This window comes from Cervus elaphus, chromosome X (genome assembly GCF_910594005.1).
Source record: "Cervus elaphus chromosome X, mCerEla1.1, whole genome shotgun sequence".
Taxonomy (NCBI): Eukaryota; Metazoa; Chordata; class Mammalia; order Artiodactyla; family Cervidae; genus Cervus; species Cervus elaphus.
This window is the reverse complement of record NC_057848.1, coordinates 122,588,639-122,610,188: the sequence shown is the minus strand read 5'-3', so window position 1 is coordinate 122,610,188 and position 21,550 is coordinate 122,588,639. Positions and strand designations below refer to the sequence as shown.

The 21,550-nt window shown below is 45.5% G+C and overlaps 1 long non-coding RNA gene across 5 annotated transcripts in view; it reads left to right on the top strand.

Annotated features, from left to right (window-relative positions):
* LOC122689036 overlaps positions 1 to 21,550 on the top strand; it is a 574,758-nt gene that overhangs the window by 241,152 nt on the left and 312,056 nt on the right. The window lies entirely within an intron of this gene.

Below are 21,550 nucleotides of genomic sequence, written 5' to 3'. Positions count from 1 at the left end.
AAGCTTCCTGGCCCTGCTGAGAGTGGGGCCGTGGCACCTTAGGGAAGCTCAAAGGGAAGGTGGAGGTGGTGGTTGTTGTTCAGTCGCTCAGTCATGTCCGAATATTTAGGACCCCATGATCTGCAGCACGCCAGGCTCCTCTGTCCTACACTATCTCCCTGAGTTTGATGAAATTAATGTCCATTGTGTTGGGCGATGGTATCTAATCATCTCACCCTCTGTCGCCCCCTTCTCCTCCTCCCTTCGATCTATTTGCATCAGGGTCTTTTCCAAGGAGTCGGCTATTTGCAACAGGTGGCCAAAGTATTCCAGCTTCAGCATCAGACCTTCCAGTGAATATTCTAGAGTTCATTTCCTTTAGGATTGGCGGGTTTGTTCTCCTTGCTGTCCAAGGGATTCGCAAGGCTCATCTCTAGCACCACAATTTGAAAGCATCAAGTCTTTGGCACTCAGCCTTCTTCATGATCCAACTCACACATCTGTACATCACTACTGGAAAAACCATAGTTTTGACTCTACAGACCTTTGTCAGCAAAGTGATGTCTCTGCTTTTTAATATGTTGTCTAGGTTTCTCATCAGTCTCCCCAGGGGCTCAGTGGTGAAGAATCTGTAATGCAGCACACTTAGGAGATATGGGTTCAATCCCTGGGTCAGGAAATTATCCTGGAGGAGGGCATAGCAACCCACTCCAGTATTCTCGTCCGGACAATCCCCTGGACAGAGGAGCCTGGCAGGCCCCGGTCCATGGGGTCGTAAAGAGCCAGACACTACTGAAGTGCCTGAGAATGCGTGCAACCTAGGTTTGTCATCACTTTCCTACAAAGGAGCAAGTGTCTTTTAATTTCATGGCTGAAATCACCATCTGCAGTGATTTTGGAGATCAAGAAAATGAAATCTGTCACTGCTTCCACTTCCCCCCCTTCTATTTGCCATGAAGTGACAGGACCAGATGCCATGATCTTTGTTTTCTAAATGTTGAGTTTCAAGCCAGTTTTTTTCACTCTCCTCTTTCACCCTTCTCAAAAGGTTCTTTAGTTGCTCTTCCCTTTCTGCCATGGGAGTGGTATCATCTGTGTATATGTGTATCTGAGCTTCTCGATATTTCTCCCAGCAATCTTGACTCTAATCTGGCATTTTGCATGATGTACTCTGCATATAAGTTAAATAAGCAGCGTGCCAATATACAGCCTTGTCATACTCCTTTCCCAATTATAAAGCAGTCAGTTGTTCCAACTCTGGTTCTGTCCCTTCTTGACCCACATACAGGTTTCTCAGGAGACAGGTCGAGTAGTCTGGTACTGCCCTCTGTTTAAGAATTTTGTGTATTTGTTGTGATCCACGCAGTCAGAGGTCTTAGTATAGTCGATGACACAGAAGTAGATGTTTTTCCGGAATTCCCTTGCTTTCCCCATGACCTAAGAGATGTTGGCAATTTGATCTCTGGTTGCTCTGCCTCCTCGAAACCTAAGTATATCTGGAAGTTCTTCGTTCACATACTGTTGAAGCCTAGCTTGGAGGAGTTTTCTAACCAGGAGGCTTCAGAAATTGGGGACAATCTAAGTGGAGAAGCTTAGGAAATTGGATGGTGTGAAGGAAGCCTGATAAGAGAGACAAGAAAAGGAAGCTCTCCTTTCGATGTTGGTAGCAAAGTGGGCAGAGGCTAGACCATGCCTTCAAGTTCTTGTGTAGAAGAGTAGCCTTTATCTACAAAATCATAGACAGTTCTGTAAGAGAGGGAGGGAGAGGGCAGGAAGAGGGAGACAGACACCCTGAGTGGATGTGAGAGACCCGTTAGAAGGGGGTTGACAATTAAATGGAGGGAGGCTTTGGACAAGAGCAGATGTGGTGGAATTGGGAAAAAGTAGACACATTAGACATTTTTGAAGTAAAAGGGACAGAACTCAGCAAGAATTTGGACTTGAGATGAAGGAGAGGGAATTGTAAACATGGTTTAGACTAAGTTTCTGTGTCCTGTCATAAGAGTACAAAGATGTCATGGGGAATTCTGGAAGTTGGCCAGGTCTGGGTAGAAATCCAAAATGCGATCTTTATGTTTTTGAGCTCATGGTCTACATGGATACAATAACCAGTATTTAAATACTTAAAATTTCCTTTTCCTTTAAGAAAAAAGTATTGAGGATTTTTATTATTATTACCGTGTAGTGTTCCTTTGTATACTCGTATACTCTTTGGTCTTTCTCTCATGTGTATACCAGTTGTTGAATAGTTGGATTGTTTCTAGGTTTGGCTATTAGGAATACATGTGTGGAATATTTGAGTACAGGTGTTTGTGTGAGCATGTTTTCATTTCTCTTGGGAAAGTTGTCTAGGAGTAGAATTGCTGGGTCATATAAGGCTTCCCAGGTGGCCCTAGTGGTAAAGAACCCATCTGCCAATGCAGGAGACTCAGGTCTGATCCCTTGTTCTGGAAGATCCCCTGGAGTAGGTAATAGCAACCCGCTCCATTATTCTTGCCTGGAAAATTCCATGAAGAGGGGTCCTGGCAGGTTACAGTCCATGGGGCCCCAGAGAGTTAAACACGACTGAGCACCTGAACACACATGCACACACATACATGGTAATTTATGTATCTTAGAATCTAAACTGTGTCCTCTGTAGACAACATACACATGGATTTTTTTTTAACTGTTCTCTCAATGTATGCCTTCTGGTTGGATTGTTTTATCTATTGACATTTAATGTTGATACAGTCTTACATCTGCCAATATATATTTCTCTCTCATGGTATTTTGTTCTATGGTCCTCACTTTACTGCTTTCTTTTGCATTCAATGGATATTTTCTAATGTAGCATTTTAAACTCTACTGATTTTTCCACTACTTTTAAGTTATTTCCTTAGCTGTATGCCACCATAAACATCTTACTTTATCACAATCAGCTTGAAATTTACACAAATTCTAATGAGATACAGAAACATTACTCCCATATCACTCTATTCTGGTTTCCCTCTTTTCCTCATATTGTCACATATATAATAAACCTATAAAGGGTAAGTCCATTAATACACTCTTGTTGTTATTATATATAACATTATGTGATGAAAAGCTGATATATGGCAGGATATCAGGTATCTATAGCTTCTGTTATATTCACATTCTTTGTCATGATTTCTGATTCTTTGCATATGTTTGTATGGATTTGATACCATCCAGACTTGTTTCCTTACCTAATACAGCTTTGCTCCCAACCACCTCCTTTGTGCTGTTACAGCGAATATATTATATTCCATGTGTCATTGGCCCAACAATAATTGGGCTTCTATGGTGGTTCAGACAGTAAAGAATCTGTCTGCAATGCAGGAGACCCGGGTTCAGTACATTGGTCAGGAAGATCCCATGGAGAAGGGAATGGCTAACCATTCCAGTATTCTTGCCTGGAGAATCCCATGGACAGAGGAGCCTGGCAGGCTACAGTAATGGGGTTGCCAAGAGTCAGACATGACTGAGCTACTACCACTTTCACAACAATAATTTAGGTGATTTTGTTTTACACAGTTGCTTTTTAAACACAGGAAGAAAGGAGTGAACTATGTATCCATAAAGAATTTTTGTTCATATAATTACCTTTACCTGTGCTCTTTGCTTTTTCACATGGATTCTGATTAACATCTGAATTCACTTATTGCAGCCTGAAGAACTTCTTGTAGTTTTTCTTGTAAGCCATTTCTACCAACACATACCCTGAGTATTTTTTAAATTTGGGCATACCTTTAGTTTGCTTTAATTTCTATTTTCTTAAGCCACTTTATTGTGGTGTGTATGACATGTAAAAAGCTGTGTACACACCCGTGAAATCATCACCAGCTTCAATATACAAAACTGAACTGTATTTCTATACTAGTGGTGAATACTCCTAATAAGTAAAAAAATTCCAGTTAGAATAAAAAGAACTTAGGAATTGGTTTAATCAAGGAGGTGTAAGATTTGTACATTGAAAATGACAAAACCAGTTGAAAGAAATTAATGAGAATTTAAGGAAATGGTATCTTATTATCAATGGGCATTACAGTTTCCCCTAGAAATTTGCTGTCATTGTACACACATCTCTGAGCATGTGGGAATATCTCCTTAAGGCACATTCATAGCAGTGTGACTGCTGGATCAAACACTTCCTTGGCTAAACAGACATATCTGGAGTACCTACTATGTGCATGTGCCTGACACTGTTCTAAACGCCAAGGAGGCATCACAGAGTTGGACTAACACATGTCCCTCTTTCATGAAGGCAAATGCTGCTGAGGGTGAGGGCAGGATGGAATGTAAATTCTGATGAGCGCTGCCACAGACCCCTGCAAAGGTGTTTTACCAGTTCACACTGGCCTCAGTGGGGCAGGGGAGTGAGTGTGCCTTTACTGGCGTCTTGGCAGCATTTGTAGGGTGGGAGGTCTAGGCAGGAGGCTGGACTCCTTATGTCCAGTTCCCTAGAAGAGCTTCAAGTCCACAACTAGGAATGATCCACATAGGGATTTCGGGGGACGTGAATACCCTAGGTGTCCATACCCTTGGTTGTGACATCACAAAGTGTATTTGTCAAAGCATGGGAGGTATCTGACCCTTTGGTGGCACTGCACCCTGAGTGTGCCATCTCTGACCTGGAGATAAGTCTGTGAGCCAGGGACTGAGGGTGCTGAAACCTTGAGTGGTTTACTATGTCTTGGGCTATGAACTTTGGAGTTTGGAGGATGTGGGGTACCATGGTCTGAGGTCTCTTTGTGGTGGCTGCATGAAACATCGTGACAGAGCTGTATGCGTTCACCATACCAGTGCTCTGTGCTGTTGGTGTGACCGTGTCCTATGGTGTGAGCTGTGATTGCGACTTCTGTGTCCAGGGTGTGAGGTCTCTGTGCTGTCGGGTTTCTCCATGGCCGCTTATGAAGTTGCTAAAATGCAGGTCGGTCTGTGTTCGAATTTCATCTCACTTATTGAGTCTCTAGAGTTTCAGTTTGGTGGATTGTTTGGTGTTGGGTGTCCAGTGCAGTGAGGTCTGCCTGCTGCTATTTCCTTGGTCCATATCTGGTCAAGTGTATCATTGATATTTGGGTTTGTGACCCATCGTGTGAGGTCCCTGGGGTATCTGTGAGTCTGGATCCAGGCTCTGATGCTGCACTGCTGGCGGGAGACCAGAGTCCCAGAGGGAGGTTGCTCTGTCTTTGCTCCTGTGCTGCAGGAATTGAAACCTCTGAGCCACTTGGGCATTTATGTCTCGATTGAGATATTTTGCCACTTGCCAGGCTTCAGACATGAGGTGTTTGTGATCTCCTGATGTCTCCATCTGACATCTGTCTATAAAGAAAGTGAGAGGTTGATTGATCTGAGTTGACTGTGAACTCGGCCACTGCCGCTTCCGTCAACCAGGCTTCCTTGTCTAGACCGTTGAGGTATGGGGTTGCCTTCCTTGAGACCCTCCCTGGGCGTCAGTTTCTTGCTACTGTTTTGAAAGTCTCCCTCAGTCACAGTGGTGGAAATGCCATTGTGGAAGATGAGTTTTTTTCTGTGACTCTGACAAAATGCAGCAGGGACACCATGCTCTTTTCTAATATATCCTCTGTGTAATGTAAAGCTGTCTCCCTCTTCATCTTCACTTATTCCCAAAGTGCAGAACGTCATCACCTCCACAGCAAAGCTGTCAGCCAGGAGCACCACTGTACACCCAGCCCTGGGAAACCTTCCTTGTCATGAACATGTCTGCTTTCCCCAAACCTGCCTCCTGTCTCTGATCCCTGCTCTCTGGTGCGGCCCCTCAGCTCAGCTGTCTGGTGGCCTGAAGTCTGGGGAAGCCTTCCAACCTGAGAAGGGCAGGGGAACCGGAGGTCACACCCCAAGGGGAAAACAACAAGGCCATTCTAACTTTGCCCAACATTTCCTGTCATTCCAAAATGTAAACAGGTGCCTGTTAGCCGCTCCTTTGCAAAAGTAATTGAAATCTTCCTGCAGTTGTGTGTCAGGCAGGAGTGCATTGAACACACTGGGAGCAAGTCACCTGAATGTTGGAGGAGGGCGAGTGCATGGGTGATCAGTCCGGTCTGATTCTTTGTGACACCATGATCTTCAGCCTTTTGGGCTCTTCTGTCCATGGGATTTTCCAGGCAAGAATACAGGAGTGGGTTACCATTTCCTCTCCTTGGGGATCTTCTCAATCTAACCCCTGTCCTCCTGTCTCCTACATTGACAGGCAAGTTATTTACCACACTGTCACCTGGGAAGCCCTTGTTGGGCTGTGGGCAGGGAGGGGGGTTGTGGAAAACTTTCTATTGTTTTTTGAATTGAAAGCTCAACAAGTGAGAATAAGAAAAGAGGAAAAAGAACTACCACACCTGCTGAAAGTGAAAGTCACTCAGTCATGTCTGACTCTTTGCAAACCCATGGTCTATTCAGTCCATGGTCTATACAGTCTGTGGTCTGTACATTCCATGGAAGTCTCCAGTCCAGAACACTGGAGTGGGTAGCCTTTCCCTTCTCCAGTGGATCGTCCCAGCCCAGGAATCAAACCCAGGTCTCCCGCATGGCAGGAGGATCTTTACCAGGTGAGCCACAAGGGAAGGCCAAGAATACTGGAGTGGGTAGCCTATCCCTTCTCCAGCGGATCTGTCCGACCCAGCATCGAACCAGGGTGTCCAGTGTTGCAGGTGAATTCTTTACCAGCTGAGCTATCAGGGATTGAAATATTTCACATTGTTGTTCAGTAGCTCAGTGGTGTCCAACTCGTTACAACCTCATGGACTGCAGCATGCTAGGCTTCCCTGTCCTTCACTATATCCTGGAGTTTGCTCAAACCCATGTCCATTGAGGCAGTGATGCCATCCAACCATCTCATCATCTGTCGCTCCGTATTCCTCCCGCCCTCAATCTTCCATAGCATCGGGGGCTTTTACATTGAGTCAACACTTCGCATCAAGTAGCCAAAGTATTGGAGCTTCAGCTTCTGTATCAGTACTTCCAACGAATATCCAGGACTGATTTCCTTTAGGATTGACTGCTTTCATCTCCTTGCAGTCCAAAGGACTGTGAAGAGTCATCTCCAACACCTCAGTTCAAAAGCATCAATTATTTAGCGCTCAGCTTTCTTTATAGTTTACTTCTCACATCCATACATAACTACTGGAGAAACCATAGCTTTAACTAAATGGACCTTTGGTGACAAAGTAATGTCCTTGCTTTATAATATGCTGTCTATGTTGGTCATAGCTTTTCTTCTAAGAATCAAGCGTCTTTTAATTTCACCACTGTAGTCACCATCTGCAGTGATTTTGGAGCCCAAAAAGATAAAGTATCTCACGCTTTCCATTGTTTCCCCATCTATTTGCCATGAAGTGATGGGACCGTATGCCATGATATTAGTTTTCTGAATGTTGAACTTTAAGCCAACTTTTTCACTCTCCTCTTTCAGTTTCATCAAGAGGCTCTTTAGTTCTTCTTCGCTTTCTGCCACAAGGGTGGTGTCATCTGCATATCTGAGGTTATTGATATTTCTCGCGGCAATCTTGATTCCAGCTTGTGCTTCTTCCAGCCCAGCGTTTCTCATGATGTATTCTGCACATGAGGTAAATAAGCAGGGTGACAATATACAGCCTTGACATACTCCTTTTCCTACTTGGAACCAGTCTGTTGTTCCATGTCCAGTTCTAACTGTTGCTTCCTGACCTGCATACAGGTTTCTCAAGAGGCAGGTCAGGTGGTCTGGTATTCCCATCTCTTTCAGAGTTTTCCACAGTTTATTGTGATCCACACAGTCAAATGGTTTGACATAGTCAATAAAGCAGAAATAGATGTTTTCCGGAATTCCCTTGCTTTTTCTATGATCCAACGGATGTTGGCAGTGGGATCTCTGGTTTCTCTGCCTTTTCTAAATCCACGTTGTACATCTGGTACTTCTCCGTTCACATACTGTTGAATCCTAGCTTGATGGATTTTCAGAATGACCTTGCTAGCATCTGAAATGGGTGGAGTTGTGCAGTAGTTTGAACATTCCTTGGCATTGCCCTTCTTTGGGATTGGAATGAAAACTGACATTTTCACGTCCTGTGACCGCTGTGGAGTTTTCCAAATTTGCTGGCATATTGAGTGCAGCACTTTAACAGCATCATCTTTTAGCTTTTGAAATAGCTGGGATTCCATCAACTCCACCAGCCTTGTTCATAGCAATGTTCCTAAGGCCCACTTGACTTCCCACTCCAGTATGTTTCAGGTTGTTTCACATTGGCACAACCAAATTCATCAAAAATAGTGAACTTGTGTTTCAGAAGCTGCAAGAATTCGTACTCAATGTGGTTGCGAAATACCTTGAGGCCCAAAGTAAAGTCTAAACATTGAAAATCCCTACATTCCTTTAGAAACAAGTGTTTACAGTTTGAAGTGAAACCGGGTGACTCCTGAGTCCCAGGTCACGGAGCTGCTGGGCTGGAGGTGTGGCTAAAATGAGGCAGCCGCAATTTGAGGCCCTCTCCCTGCGTGGAGGGAGGGCCTGCCCCCAGGACGAGAAGAACAGGACCCTCAGGGGTCTCACAGTCTTGCAGAGAGGCAGGCACATTGCTTCAGACAGCAAATATTCATCGAGGCTTTTCTTGGCTCTCCAAGCCGGATACAAGTGGCCAGTTCACAGAAATCCCTGTGCTGGACTTGACTCTCCCCGAAGGGGAAGGGCTAGGGGTAGGAGGCACCCAGTAAACCCCCCTGATAACAACCCAGGGCATTCTACAGTGTGTTAGAAGGTGGTGGTGCTGTGATCAGATAAATGTAAGTCCTGTAAGGGACTGGTACTGTGGGCAGCAAGGGGGAAAGCTGCAAGTCACAGTATTGAACAGAGCCACCAGGGTGGGCTTCATTGAGGAGCTGATATTTTAACAAAGACTTGAAGGGGGAAAGGAGTTAGCACAGCAGACATCTGGGGTCAGGATATTGCAGAAGAGCGAACACTGGGGATAAATGCTGGGGGCAGATACTGCCAGGAGGCCAGGGCAGCTGGGAGCAGGGAGTGAGAGCTGAACAGAAAGCGGGGACTAGATCCCACAGCACTGGGTCAGCGTCTGCTCTGTCAGCGAACCGTCAGGGACAAGCAGGGGTCACAGGTGCTGCTGGACGTGCCTGTGCCAGGCCTGAGAGGGAGGCAGAGGCAGGACAGGAGGGGAGAGCAGAGACAGCTGAGGAGGGGCAAGCAGGGGGTGAGGAGGACGCACGAGGGGCAGCTCCGAGTGAGGCTAACGGCCTGCCCTGGACTTGACATGCACTTCCTACCTGTGCTTGTGTCCCTGATCCCATAGACGCCTGTGCTCCGGGCACGGTGTCACAGACTCCACTAGCAGCCTGAGTTCATTCAACAGTCCATCGTCTGGACACAGTTGCGGGCCCTACACTGCCACTTGGTCTTTGGGAAATGTTCAGTGACCTGACTGATGCTCTCAGGATCTTGACCCCAGTTCCAGTCTGGGGCTACAACTATGGCTGATGGGGCAACAGAGTGACCCACACGTGTGAAATGAACCTTGCAGCCTCTTTGATCGGGAGTTTCCAGAATTAGGGGTCATATGCAACATGCAGTGCTCCCCCGCCCCCAAAGGGAAAAGAATCTGATTCCACAGATGCCCTGCTTACTCCATTCTCCTGTGTCATTATTAACACAAAAGTAACTGGTCCATGAAGAGCTCCTCTTTATTGACCGAGTATTTACCTTGAGTCCCGGTCCTTCATTTATTGAGGAAGCAATTCTAAGCAGGGACCAGACTCTATGTCTCCTCCTACTGCGACTGGATTGGTTATGGATGATGGGGACTGTCACCTGCCAGCAGATGACTGCCACGTGCCATGTGAGAAAAGTGACGGCAGGATCTAAATTATAGAACTCTGGGAACACAGAAGAGAGCATCTGACCCCTGCCATATGTCCGGGGCTGGGATGTGGTGTGGGTCCCTGGTCAGGACACATTCTCGGGGGGGCGGGGGGTTTTCTTGAGGTGGCACTTTGACCTTCCACAGTTTACACACACACGAGCAGAAGGGCACAGACCTGGACACAGGTGGAGCCAGACAGACTTTCATTCCCAGTTGTCTCCAGACCACCATGGCAGCTGGGTCATCTCCAGTGCTGTCTGCAGCCACTAAAAACACTTCTTGTCCTTTGGCATGCCTCCCAATTCCTTATATCTGATAAATAGAGTGAGACTGGTGGAGACATAACTGGGGTGGGCTGGTTGCAATGCCTCTCTGATATGGCAGAGTGTCTCCCCGCAGGGGAAGTTAAAGTCCTTCTTGGTGTTGCCTCTGGAGCAACCCTTTCCTACCAGTGGACTCCAGTTTCTTGGCTGCCAGGCAGCTCCTCCTAAGGCGGACAGACAAAGGGGCTTAGGCCCATTCAGGGTGGCTTTGCCCTACTGGGTACCTGAGTTTCACAAGTGGACAGGAGACTGGGACGATGGGGGCTCTCCTCTCATGGAACAACATCTGCATCTCGGTAACTGAAACACAAGCTACGCGTGTTGTGGTCACTGCAGAGAAGACTGGCTTTGCACTCAAGAGGAACAGGGCGTGACTCCCAGATCCAGCTTTTACTGCATCAGCCATCTAAGCTCTTTCAGCTTGCTTCCTTGTCTGTGAGAAGGCTGGGGTTCATCCTTAGCCCTCCAAGTCTGTGGGGAATAAAACCCCACATGCCCGACTCCCACAAGCTCCATAAGTAGGCTCCAGGTGAGTCATTTACACTGCGCCCTGTGTTACGGGCACATCTCTGGGGAGGGAGGCTTGCCAGGGCCCTTGAGAGTCTACTCCATCCTCTGGCTGGGGTGGGGTTGAGGTGGTGGAACTGGTGCTGTGTCCAACTATGTAATTGGCGTTACATACCACAGGCACACACTTCATTTCATATTTAGGTGTGTTCTGCCCAGAGGTGTTGTAGTGAATGAAGTCAGTCATCACAGGTGAATATGTAGCTGGTAGAAGCAGCAGTGGGTTCACTCCCTCCACTGGCCATCACAGGAACTGGTAGTTCCCTCCATGGGTTGATGGCACCAGGTGGAGACAGCTGAGGAGTTGCAAGAAGGTGCTGTGACATTCCCTAGGAGGGTCCCCGTACTGAGCTGGCAGCTCATACTCGCCTCCCCGATGACCACAGGGACTAGTAAATCAAACCCCTGCAGAGGGAGGACGTGTTAATATACTTCATCTTGTCCTAACAGGAACTCAGACTATAGAGTGAAAAATAGTGAAAATCTCAGCAAACATAGTGCATGGGTGGGGCAGTTCAAGTCCTGTTCCGTGTACTGGGTCACTGACACCGTAAAGTGACATTTTGAAATGTCCATGCTTCGGCTTATCCCTCCTCACTGTGAAGCTGGTGGTCACCATGGATCCCTTTAAGCTTCCAACACTGTGACCAAATTCCAAAGGCCACGTTCAAACACAACAATGGGCCCATATAAAGCAAGAGGAGAGCTTTTCTGTCTGTATCCTATTCTTAGCAAGGAAGCCTTTCCCAGGCAAACTCTGCCATCATTGGCATTTTGCATCATCTCATCATCCAGCAGGGATTCATAGTGAAACCTCCACCACCTTCCATTTGGTGAATATATCAAATCTGTTAACTGTGACTTTTCACCCAGGTACTCCCCAGGAAAAATGGAAATTGCTCTACCCAGCCTGACAGCTGAACCTAAGAAGGAATCAGGCAGATGAGGAGGGAGGAAGGGCATGTGAAGATGGAGGCAAAGGCAGGAGTGAGATTGTGAAATCGGTGGGTGGGAAGGGGGCGAGACAGGGAGGGTGTGGGCTCAGGAGTACGAGTGAGCACACTGGCCATCTGATGAGCAGAGAGAGGTCTGGATGGCTGGAATATCAAGTAGGACATGGAGCAGAAGCAGGGGGTCTGGTGAAGATCAGGCATTTGGGGGCAGACCAGACCTGCTGCGCCTAGTCCAGGAGGCTGGACAGTATCCTAAGAGCAGCAGGCAGCCCTGCAGAGTTTTGAGCAGCGGTTTCATGCTTGGATTGCACTGAAGAAAGCTTCCCTTCCTCAGGCAGCAGGACAGACCATGTATTGGAAAGCATCAGGATTGCTGGTGCTTATCAAGGAGAGAGACGAGGGTGACCTGGCCTAGGGAACTCACTGTGCTGACGGAGAGAAGGAACAGAATCTTACTTAGACTGAGGGGGCAGAGAGGTGAGGCTTGATGACTGAGAGTGTGGTGAGAGAGAGGCAGCAGGCAAGGATGGCTTTCAGCATCTCTGGCCTAAGCAGCTGGGGAGAAAGCTGCCTTGCACTGAGTCAGGTAACAGTAAAGGAGGTGCAGCTGTGTGGGGAGTCGGGGAGATGGGCGCAGTTTAGACATGTTGAATATTCCTTGCCTGTGGGACTCAAACACGTACTATCAGAACGACTTGGGGGAGCTGACCTAACTTCTCTGTGCCCATGATGCCTCATCTGTGATAGGGAGAATGAGACTGATAATTAAGAAAAAGACTCATTTCCTGTTTCATTGCTTCAGTCTAGGGGAATGTTCCCCTTTTACAAAGAAGCGCTGTCTTCCTGTCAGGTATTCTGTCTGTAAAATGGGAATGTATCTACTTATCCATATATCTGCTTGGTTTTACATATCTGCTTTGTGTATTTTCATCATGTGGTATTTATTGTCAACCGTAAAGAAAAATAAACTCAAAGGAACAAGTGTTTCTTGTCACATGCATGCAGATTGGCAGTCCATCAACCTGTCTCTCAGAGAAACAGTCCCCTTTAGAACCTCCAGTCTTCCTCCTGTAGCTCCTCACTCCCTCCAGGGGGTGGGTAGAGGCCTGTGGGGCCCACTGTGTCTTACACTTCTCTTCCCTGTGAAGGAAACTCTGGTGTCCCAGAAGGTGCCTAGCACTTGATGAGTGCAGTCTCCCTGCAGACCTGTCAGTTGACTAGGGATGTCTGTAGTCAGGAAGAGAGTGCTGAGCCTGATGTGTGGATCTGAAACCATCCCTGTGTGGTGCCGAGCTGGGAGGTGATGAAGCCACAGATAACCTAGATTTGAATCAAGCTCCCACCACTTATTCCTTCTGCGACTTTGGGCAAGTTACTCACAGTCTCTGTGACTCAGTTTCCTCAATTAAAGAGGATGATGATCCTATTCTGTGATAATGACTCCTTTTTGCTGCCTTCATTTAGATTACCAAAAAAAAAGAAAAAAAACTTTTGAGAACTATTGAGTGATGTTCAGGTGTTGATTACTTCCAGAGTCAAAACGGAACCTGTCAACAAAGACATGAAAAGATGCTCAACCTCGCTATTCAGGAGAGAAATGCAAATCAGAACCACAAGTAGGTATCTTGTCACAGCGGTCAGAATGGTCAGCATCAGAAGTCTACACACGATGCTGGAGTGGATGTGGAGAAACGGGAATCCTCCTGTACTGTTTGTGAGAAGAAAACTGATACAGCCACTATGGAGACCAGTGTGGAGATGTCTCTAAAAACTGGGAATAAAACCACCACGTGCTGTGCCGTGCTTACTTGCTCAGTTGTCTCCAACTCTTTGCAACCCCATGGACAGTGGCCCACCAGGCTACTCTGACCATGGGGATTCCCCAGGCAAGAATACCGAGGTGGGTTGTCATGCCCTCCTCCAGGGGATCTTCCCAACCCCGGGATCAAAGCCGGTCTCCCATATTGCAGGCAGATCTGTTATTGTCTGAGCAACCAGGGAAGCCCATAAATACTGGAGTGGCTAGCCTATCCCTTCTCCAGGGGATCTTCCTGACCCAGGATTTGAACCGGGTTCTCCCACAGTACACATGGATTCTTTACCAGATGAGCAACCAGGGAAGCCCATAAAAATACCATATGACCCAGAAATCAGACTATTGGGCATACGCCCTGAGAAAACTATAATTCAGAAAGACACATGTACCCAAATGTTCCTTGCACCACTATCTAAAATATCCACGATATGGAAGAAACGTAGATGTCTGTCAATGAATGGATAAAGATGTGGCACATGTATACAATGGAATATTAATCAGTTATAAAAGGGAATGAATTTGAGTCTGGTGCCCCACTGGTGCGCAGAACACGATCACCATCTTATGAGTGATGGCAAGGTGAGGTACACAGAGCAGTGCTGCTGTTGATATGCTGTCGATTTGTTTGCTGCAAACAGCACACAGGAAACAGTGGCTAGAGCAAACCTCTCGGCTCAGTTTACATAGGTCCAGGGCTGTTCCTGTCTTTTATTCCCACATTGTCCAGAACCTTATTGTACCAGAGCAACACTCGCCTTTCCCCTTCCTACTGCATCACCATCATAGCAGCTGTTTCTCAACTGAATTGCCAGTGAGTGAACCCTGAAAATTCTAGGCTCACATTTCTGTTCCTTCGAGCGGGTGTAGGACATCCTGTCTTCAATCCCCACTCAGACAGGAGTGTCTAGTGTCCGTCTCTTCCCAATTGGCTTCCCCTATATTCTATATCTCGGACAGTCCTTTACCTCCTGAGACTGAGTTCTGTCCTAGGCTATGGCTGCTTTCAGCACTGTGCTGAGACCATTGATGACCAGGTGGGCGCTGGGGGGATACTTGTGGGATGAATCCAGTTCGGAGAGCCGGGCTACTTTATTTCACGGGTGAGAGGTGGAACTTCCACTCAGGCTGCCATCAGCAAGATGGACGGTTTGAAGGTGCTGATCAGCGTCCTTGGGCAAGCCCACAGGAGCTCTGTCAACTCTGCTCTCCTCGTCTTCCTCTTGCTCCCATAGCTACTTCTGCTCCTTGCCCTCCCCCGTGCCCTCGTTTCTCCTCTCACTGCTCTCCGTGTACATGTACACTGTGCCTGAGCCTGTCCTGTCTCCTGACTCCATGTTGTGTGATTGTCAGTTACCTTTCTGATTAGCATCTTTGAGAAGTTTTCTCTTTACTCACAGTCCAGGGTGGATGCCGAAATACAGTAAGCATCATGGGTCTCCTTTTACTCTTTTTCCTTTGTTTTCTCCTTTTCTTTTCTTCCTTTTTTCCCTTTTATGAGGAAACAATACAGTGTATGTGTACGGACACTAGCCCTGATTCTAGACAAGCTTCCTTGCACCCAGTTCTCCCACTTGCTATCATCACATCTTGAGAAATTAAATTGGCTCACTGTGCCATACAGCCTCATCTGAAAATGGGTGAATTATTCTGAATAACAACCTGAACTGTGCAGGCTGTTTTTGTGAGTATGGAATGGGGTTAGTAGAGTTGTGCTGGCACCTTCTCTGGTGTAAGAACTACTGAGTTGCCACAGGGGAGATTACAGGTCAGGCCTTATCTTCAAGCTTCACAAAGCACTTCAAGGTCACATTAGACATCTGTGTCCAGCCTAGAGGCTCCTTCCTTCTCAGCCACAGTCCTCGAGCTTTTCCCTCACAGCTAGATGATCCCTCACCAAGAGGCTGGCTTCTCTGTTACACCTCTCCCACCTGGAAACCACTCACAGACTTCATCTTCTGTTACGTGCATGATGCTGTTCCTGGTAATTTTCGCTTCAGATGGTTTGGGGCTGCTCCTATGGCAAGGGAATGCCCAGGACTGATAACAAGGGTGTGATGTTTCCCTGCTCCCCTAATGGCATAGAAACTCTCTGGGACCTGTGCCCAAACTCCTCTCCCCATGTCATCTCCCTCCATCCCACAGTTCACAGTTTACACTCAAGCTGGGTTCCAGTGCAGGCCCTACCAGCCCAGTCACTCTCCTTCAGCCTCAAATTCCTTATCTGTAAAATGGCAATAACTCTACCTGTTGGTGAGGTTTATTGGGAGACCTAGTGGAGATAACAGATGTAAAACACCTAGCACCCATGACCTGGCAGGTGGAAGGCACTAAATAAATGGCTGTATCCTCTATCTATCAGCTTCTTTAATGCACAGCATCTGGTGTGGGATGATACAGTGACTCAGTCAATGTCTTTGGATTGGATTGAGAAAGACGTGACATATTGGGGGTGTATTAGTCAGGCTTCTCCAGAGAAACACAGGCAATAGAGAGAGACTTATTTTAGGGAATTGGATCATGGGCTCGTGGGTGCTGACAGTTCTGATATCCTTAGATATCAGTCAGCTGGCTGGAAACCCAGGTTGCAGTCTAGAGGCCCAAATGTGCAGAACAGGCAAGCAAGTTTGAGTTTCATGCAAAGTTCCTCAGGCTGTAGCCTTGAGGCTAACCTGTTTCATGCTCAGGAAGCTTCCGTCCATGCTCTTAAGCTTTTTCAACTGACTGGATGAAGAAACTGCGCCCCCCCCAACAGCGTTATGCTGGGTAATACAATTCCCTTAATGTCTACTGGGAGAAAAGTTATGACCAACCTAGAAAACATGTTAAAAAGCAGAGACATTGCTTTGCCAACAAAGGCCTGTCAAGTCAAAGCTATGGTTTTTCCGGTAGTCATGTACAGACATGATAAAGAAAGCTGAGCCCCAAAGTATTGATGCTTTTGAACTGTGGTATTGGAGAAGACTCTTGAGAGTCCCTTGGACAGTAAGGAGATCGAACCAGTCCATCCTAAAGGAAATCAGCCCTTAATATTCATTGGGAGGACTGATGGTGAAACTGCAATACTTTGAACATCTGATATGAAGAAGCGACTCATTGGAAAAGACCCTGATGCTGGGAAAGATTGAAGGCGGAAGGAGAAGGGGACAACAGAGGATGAGATGGTTGGATGGCATCAGCGACTCAGTGGACATGAGTTTGAGTAAGCTCAGGGAGCTGGTGATGGACAGGGAGGCCTGGGCGTGCTGCAGTCCATGGGGTCACAAAGAGTTGGCCATGACTGAACAACTGAACTCAACTGAAAATCTAGTGATAACAACGTGAATCAAGTATTCAAGTAACTTTCTAGCTCGCCATCTAGTGGCGAACATCTGAAAAACGTGCACCACAGTCAAGCCAAGATGACTTTTACTTTATTCATCACAGTGGGTGCGCAGTACACTGAGAAACATCACCTCCCAAACAGAATCTCTAGCCAATGGGCTGTCTCTCTAGCTTTACTCATCTCAAGTAAAATCTACTCCCTGGCCTCAGAAGCCACGTGAAATAACGAAGAGAACTTGAGGCAGTGGTGATTTAAGCAGCGATTTGGTGTGTTATCTTTATTCATTTGGGCCACGTGACTGCAGGGAATGAAATGGTGTGGGGTGGTGAAGGAAAGGAGATGATGAATTTATTGCCCTCGCCACCTCCCTGCCCCCAGGCAGCCGACTTCGATATGTCTGACTGGTATCAATGCCTTTGTGTGTAGGCTCACTATTAACATCAGGTGTGTGGTACGAGAAACTTGGTGGGCAAATCAGATAGCATGGCCAAATATTCATTTCTCAGAGTGGATGGAAGGAGAAGAAGAGTAAAGAATGATGAACCACAGGTTAGTTATGAGTCAGTTTCTAAAATCTCAGTATTTCCTCACAAGGTGTGTGTGTGAATTCTTTTCTTTATCTGAGAATTGGCTTTCTATATGAAGAAATATCATTGTGAGAGACTCCTTGTGACATGTGAAAAGTGGTTGGGAGTGAATTGGGTTAAGGTCACTTTCCAAATGTTTGGCACTAAGTGTTTTTTTTTTTTTTTTTTTGTAAGGGGCCAGCAGTGGCCCTAAAGAACTGAACCAAGTGGTTGAAATACAGGTTTCAGTTACTGAAATGTGAAGAGACTCTTTCTGGGATGTGTGTTCATCCTAGCCTGTGGTCGGTCACAGGCAACTCATAGGATTTGAACCGTGTCTTCCTAATGTCATTTCTTTCTTGCCCTTCAACACGCTGGAGGCCACAGTTCCGGTTACTAAAATTTCGAAGTAAGTTCTCTGAGAAAAGTAGTTCTCTAGCAAACAGCAATGCCTGGGAAGCCGATCTAAAGTTTTAACATAGCCTAGCTAAAGTTTTAACATAGAGGTTTAGCATAGCCTAGTTTTAATATAACATAGATGTAATTTTTGTTAGCTTCACCCAAGATATGATGATTCAAAGAATATAGAGATGCAGCTACTTCAGTATCTACCATTGGATTTTCCAAATGAACTTACAGTAAGATCGGCCTGGTTTTCTTTCTTATTGATTTCTTTATTGTTGGCTGCACTGAGTCTTTGTTGCTGCATGAGGGCTTTCTCTAGCTGTGGAAAAGGACTGCTCTCTAGTGGTGGTGCGCGGGCTTCTCATTGCAGAGACTTCTCTTGTTGCAGAGCATGAGCTCTAGGCTCATGGCTTCAGTAGTTGGAGCAGGAAGGTTCAGGAGTGTGACACACAGTCCTAGTTGCTCTGCTGCACGTGGAATCTTCCTGGACTAGGGGTTGAATGCTTGCCCGTTTCATTGGCAGGTGGATTCTTTTTTTTTAATCATTAATTTATTTTAATCGGAGAAGAATGCTTTACAATATTCTGATGGTTTTTTACCATATATCAACACGAATCGTCCACAGCTATACATGTGATCCCCCATTCCTGAATTGGGGGTCCCACCTCCCTCCCCATCCTATCCTTCTGGGTTGTCCCAGAGCAGCAGTTTGGGTGTCCTGCTTCATGCATTGATCTTGCGCTGATCATCTATTTTACATATGGTAATGAATATGTTTCAATGTTATTCACTCAATCATCCCACCCTCCACTTCCCCCACCGAGTTGAAAAGTCTGTTCTTTAGGTCTCTGTCTTCTTTCCTACCCTGCATGCAGAATCGTTGCTACCGGCTTTCTAAATTCCATATATATGCCTTAATATAAGTATTTGTCTTTCTCTTTCTGACTTACTGCTCTCTGTATAACAGGATCCATGTTCATCTACCTCATTAGAACTGATTCCAGTGTGTTCCGTTTTAATAGCAGAGTAATATTCCATTGTGTATATGTACCACTACTTCCTTATCCATTTGTCTGCTGATAGACATCTAGGTTGCTCCAATGTCATAACTATTGCAAATAGTGCTGCAGTGAACATAGGGGTACATGTGTCTCTTTCAAATTGATCTGAGACACGTGTACCCCAATGTTCACCGCAGCACTGTTTATAATAGCCATGACATGGAAGCAACCTAGATGCCCATCAGCAGACGAATGGATAAGAAAGCTCTGGTACAATGGTGAATGGCATTGTTTCCTTAATTTCTCTTTCTGTTTTCTCATTGTTAGTGTATAGGAATGCAAGGGATTTCTGTGTGTTAATTTTACATCCTGCAACTTTACTATATTCGTTGATTAGCTCTAGTAATTTTCTGGTAGAGTCTTTAGTGTTTTCTATGTAGACGATCATGTCATCTGCAAACAGCGCGAGTTTCACTTCTTCTTTTCCTATCTGGATTCCTTTTACTTCTTATTCTGCTCTGATTGCTGTGGCCAAAACTGGTCAACCACTTGTAAAGGAATGAAACAAGAACACTTTCTAACACCATACACAAAAATAAACTCAAAATGGATTAAAGATCTAAATGTAAGACCAGAAATTATAAAAGTCCTAGAGGAGAACATAGGCAAAACACTCTCTGACATAAATCACAGCAGGATCCTCTATGACCCACCTCCCAGAATATTGGAAATAAAAGCAAAATAAACAAACGGGACCTAATTAAACTTAAAAGCTTTTGCACAACAAAGAAAACTATAAGCAAGGTGAAAAGACAGCCCTCAGATTGGGAGAAAATAATAGGAAATGAAGAAACAGACAAAGGATTAATCTCAAAAATATACAAGCAACTCCTGAAGCTCAATTCCAGAAAAATAAATGACCCAATCAAAAAATGGGCCAAAGAACTAAACAGACATTTCTCCAAAGAAGACATACAGATGGCTAACAAACACATGAAAAGATGCTCAACATCACTCATTATCAGAGAAATGCAAATCAAAACCACAATGAGGTACCATTACACGCCAGTCAGGATGGCTGCTATCCAAAAGTCTACAAGCAATAAATGCTGGAGAGGGTGTGGAGAAAAGGGAACCCTCTTACACTGTTGGTGGGAATGTAAACTAGTACAGCCGCTATGGAAAACAGTGTGGAGATTCCTTAGAAAACTGGAAATAGAACTGCCATATGACCCAGCAATCCCACTTCTGGGCATACACACTGAGGAAACCAGATCTGAAAGAGACACGTGCACCCCAATGTTCATCGCAGCACTGTTTATAATAGCCAGGACATGGAAGCAACCTAGATGCCCATCAGCAGATGAATGGATAAGGAAGCTGTGGTACATATACACCATGGAATATTACTCAGCCATTAAAAAGAATTCATTTGAACCAGTCCTAATGAGATGGATGAAGCTGGAGCCCATTATACAGAGTGAAGTAAGCCAGAAAGATAAAGAACATTACAGCATACTAACACATATATATGGAATTTAGAAAGGTGATAACGATAACCCTATATGCAAAACAGAAAAAGAGACACAGAAATACAGAACAGACTTTGAACTTTGTGGGAGAATGTGAGGGTGGGATATTTCAGAAGAACAGCATGTATACTATCTATGGTGAAACAGATCACCAGCCCAGGTGGGATGCATGAGACAAGTGCTCGGGCCTGGTGCACTGGGAAGACCCAGAGGAATCGGGTGGAGAGGGAGGTGGGAGGGGGGATCGGGATTGGGAATACATGTAAATCCATGGCTGATTCATATCAATGTATGACAAAACCCACTGGAAAAAAAAAAAAAAACAAGTCAAAAAAAAAAAAAAACTATAGTCCACCTAGAGGGATGGGATGGGGGAGGGGGAAGCTTCAGAGGCTTGGGATATATGTAGACATGTCTGATATATGTTGTACAGCCGAACTTAACATTGTAAAGCAATTATACTACAATAAAAAAAATACTTAAAAAAAAAAAAGAAAATACAGCCCTCAAATTGGGAGAAAATAATAGGAAATGAAGAAACAGACAAAGGATTAATCTCAAAAATGTACAAGCAACTCCTGCAGCTCAATTCAAGAAAAATAAATGACCCAATCAAAAAATGGGGCAAAGAACTAAACAGACATTTCTCCAAAAGAAGACATACAGATGGCTAACAAACACATGAAACGATGCTCAACATCACTCATTATCAGAGAAATGCAAATCAAAACCACAATGAGGTACCATTACATGCCAGTCAGGATGGCTGCTATCCAAAAGTCTACAAGCAATAAATGCTGGAGAGGGTGTGGAGAAAAGGGAACCCTCTTACACTGTTGGTGGGAATGCAAACTAGTACAGCCACTATGGAGAACAGTGTGGAGATTTCTCAAAATACTGGAAATAGAACTGCCATATGACCCAGCAATCCCACTTCTGGGCATACACACTGAGGAAACCAGATCTGAAAGAGACACGTGCACTGCAATGTTCATAACAGCACTGTTTATAATAGCCAAGACATGGAAAAAACCTAGATGCCCATCAGCAGATGAATGGATAAGGAAGCTGTGGTACAGATACACCATGGAATATTACTCAGTCATTAAAACGAATTCATTTGAATCAGTTCTAATGAGATGGATGAAACTGGAGACCATTATACAGAGCGAAGTTAGCCAGAAAGATAAAGAACATTACAGCATACTAACACATATATA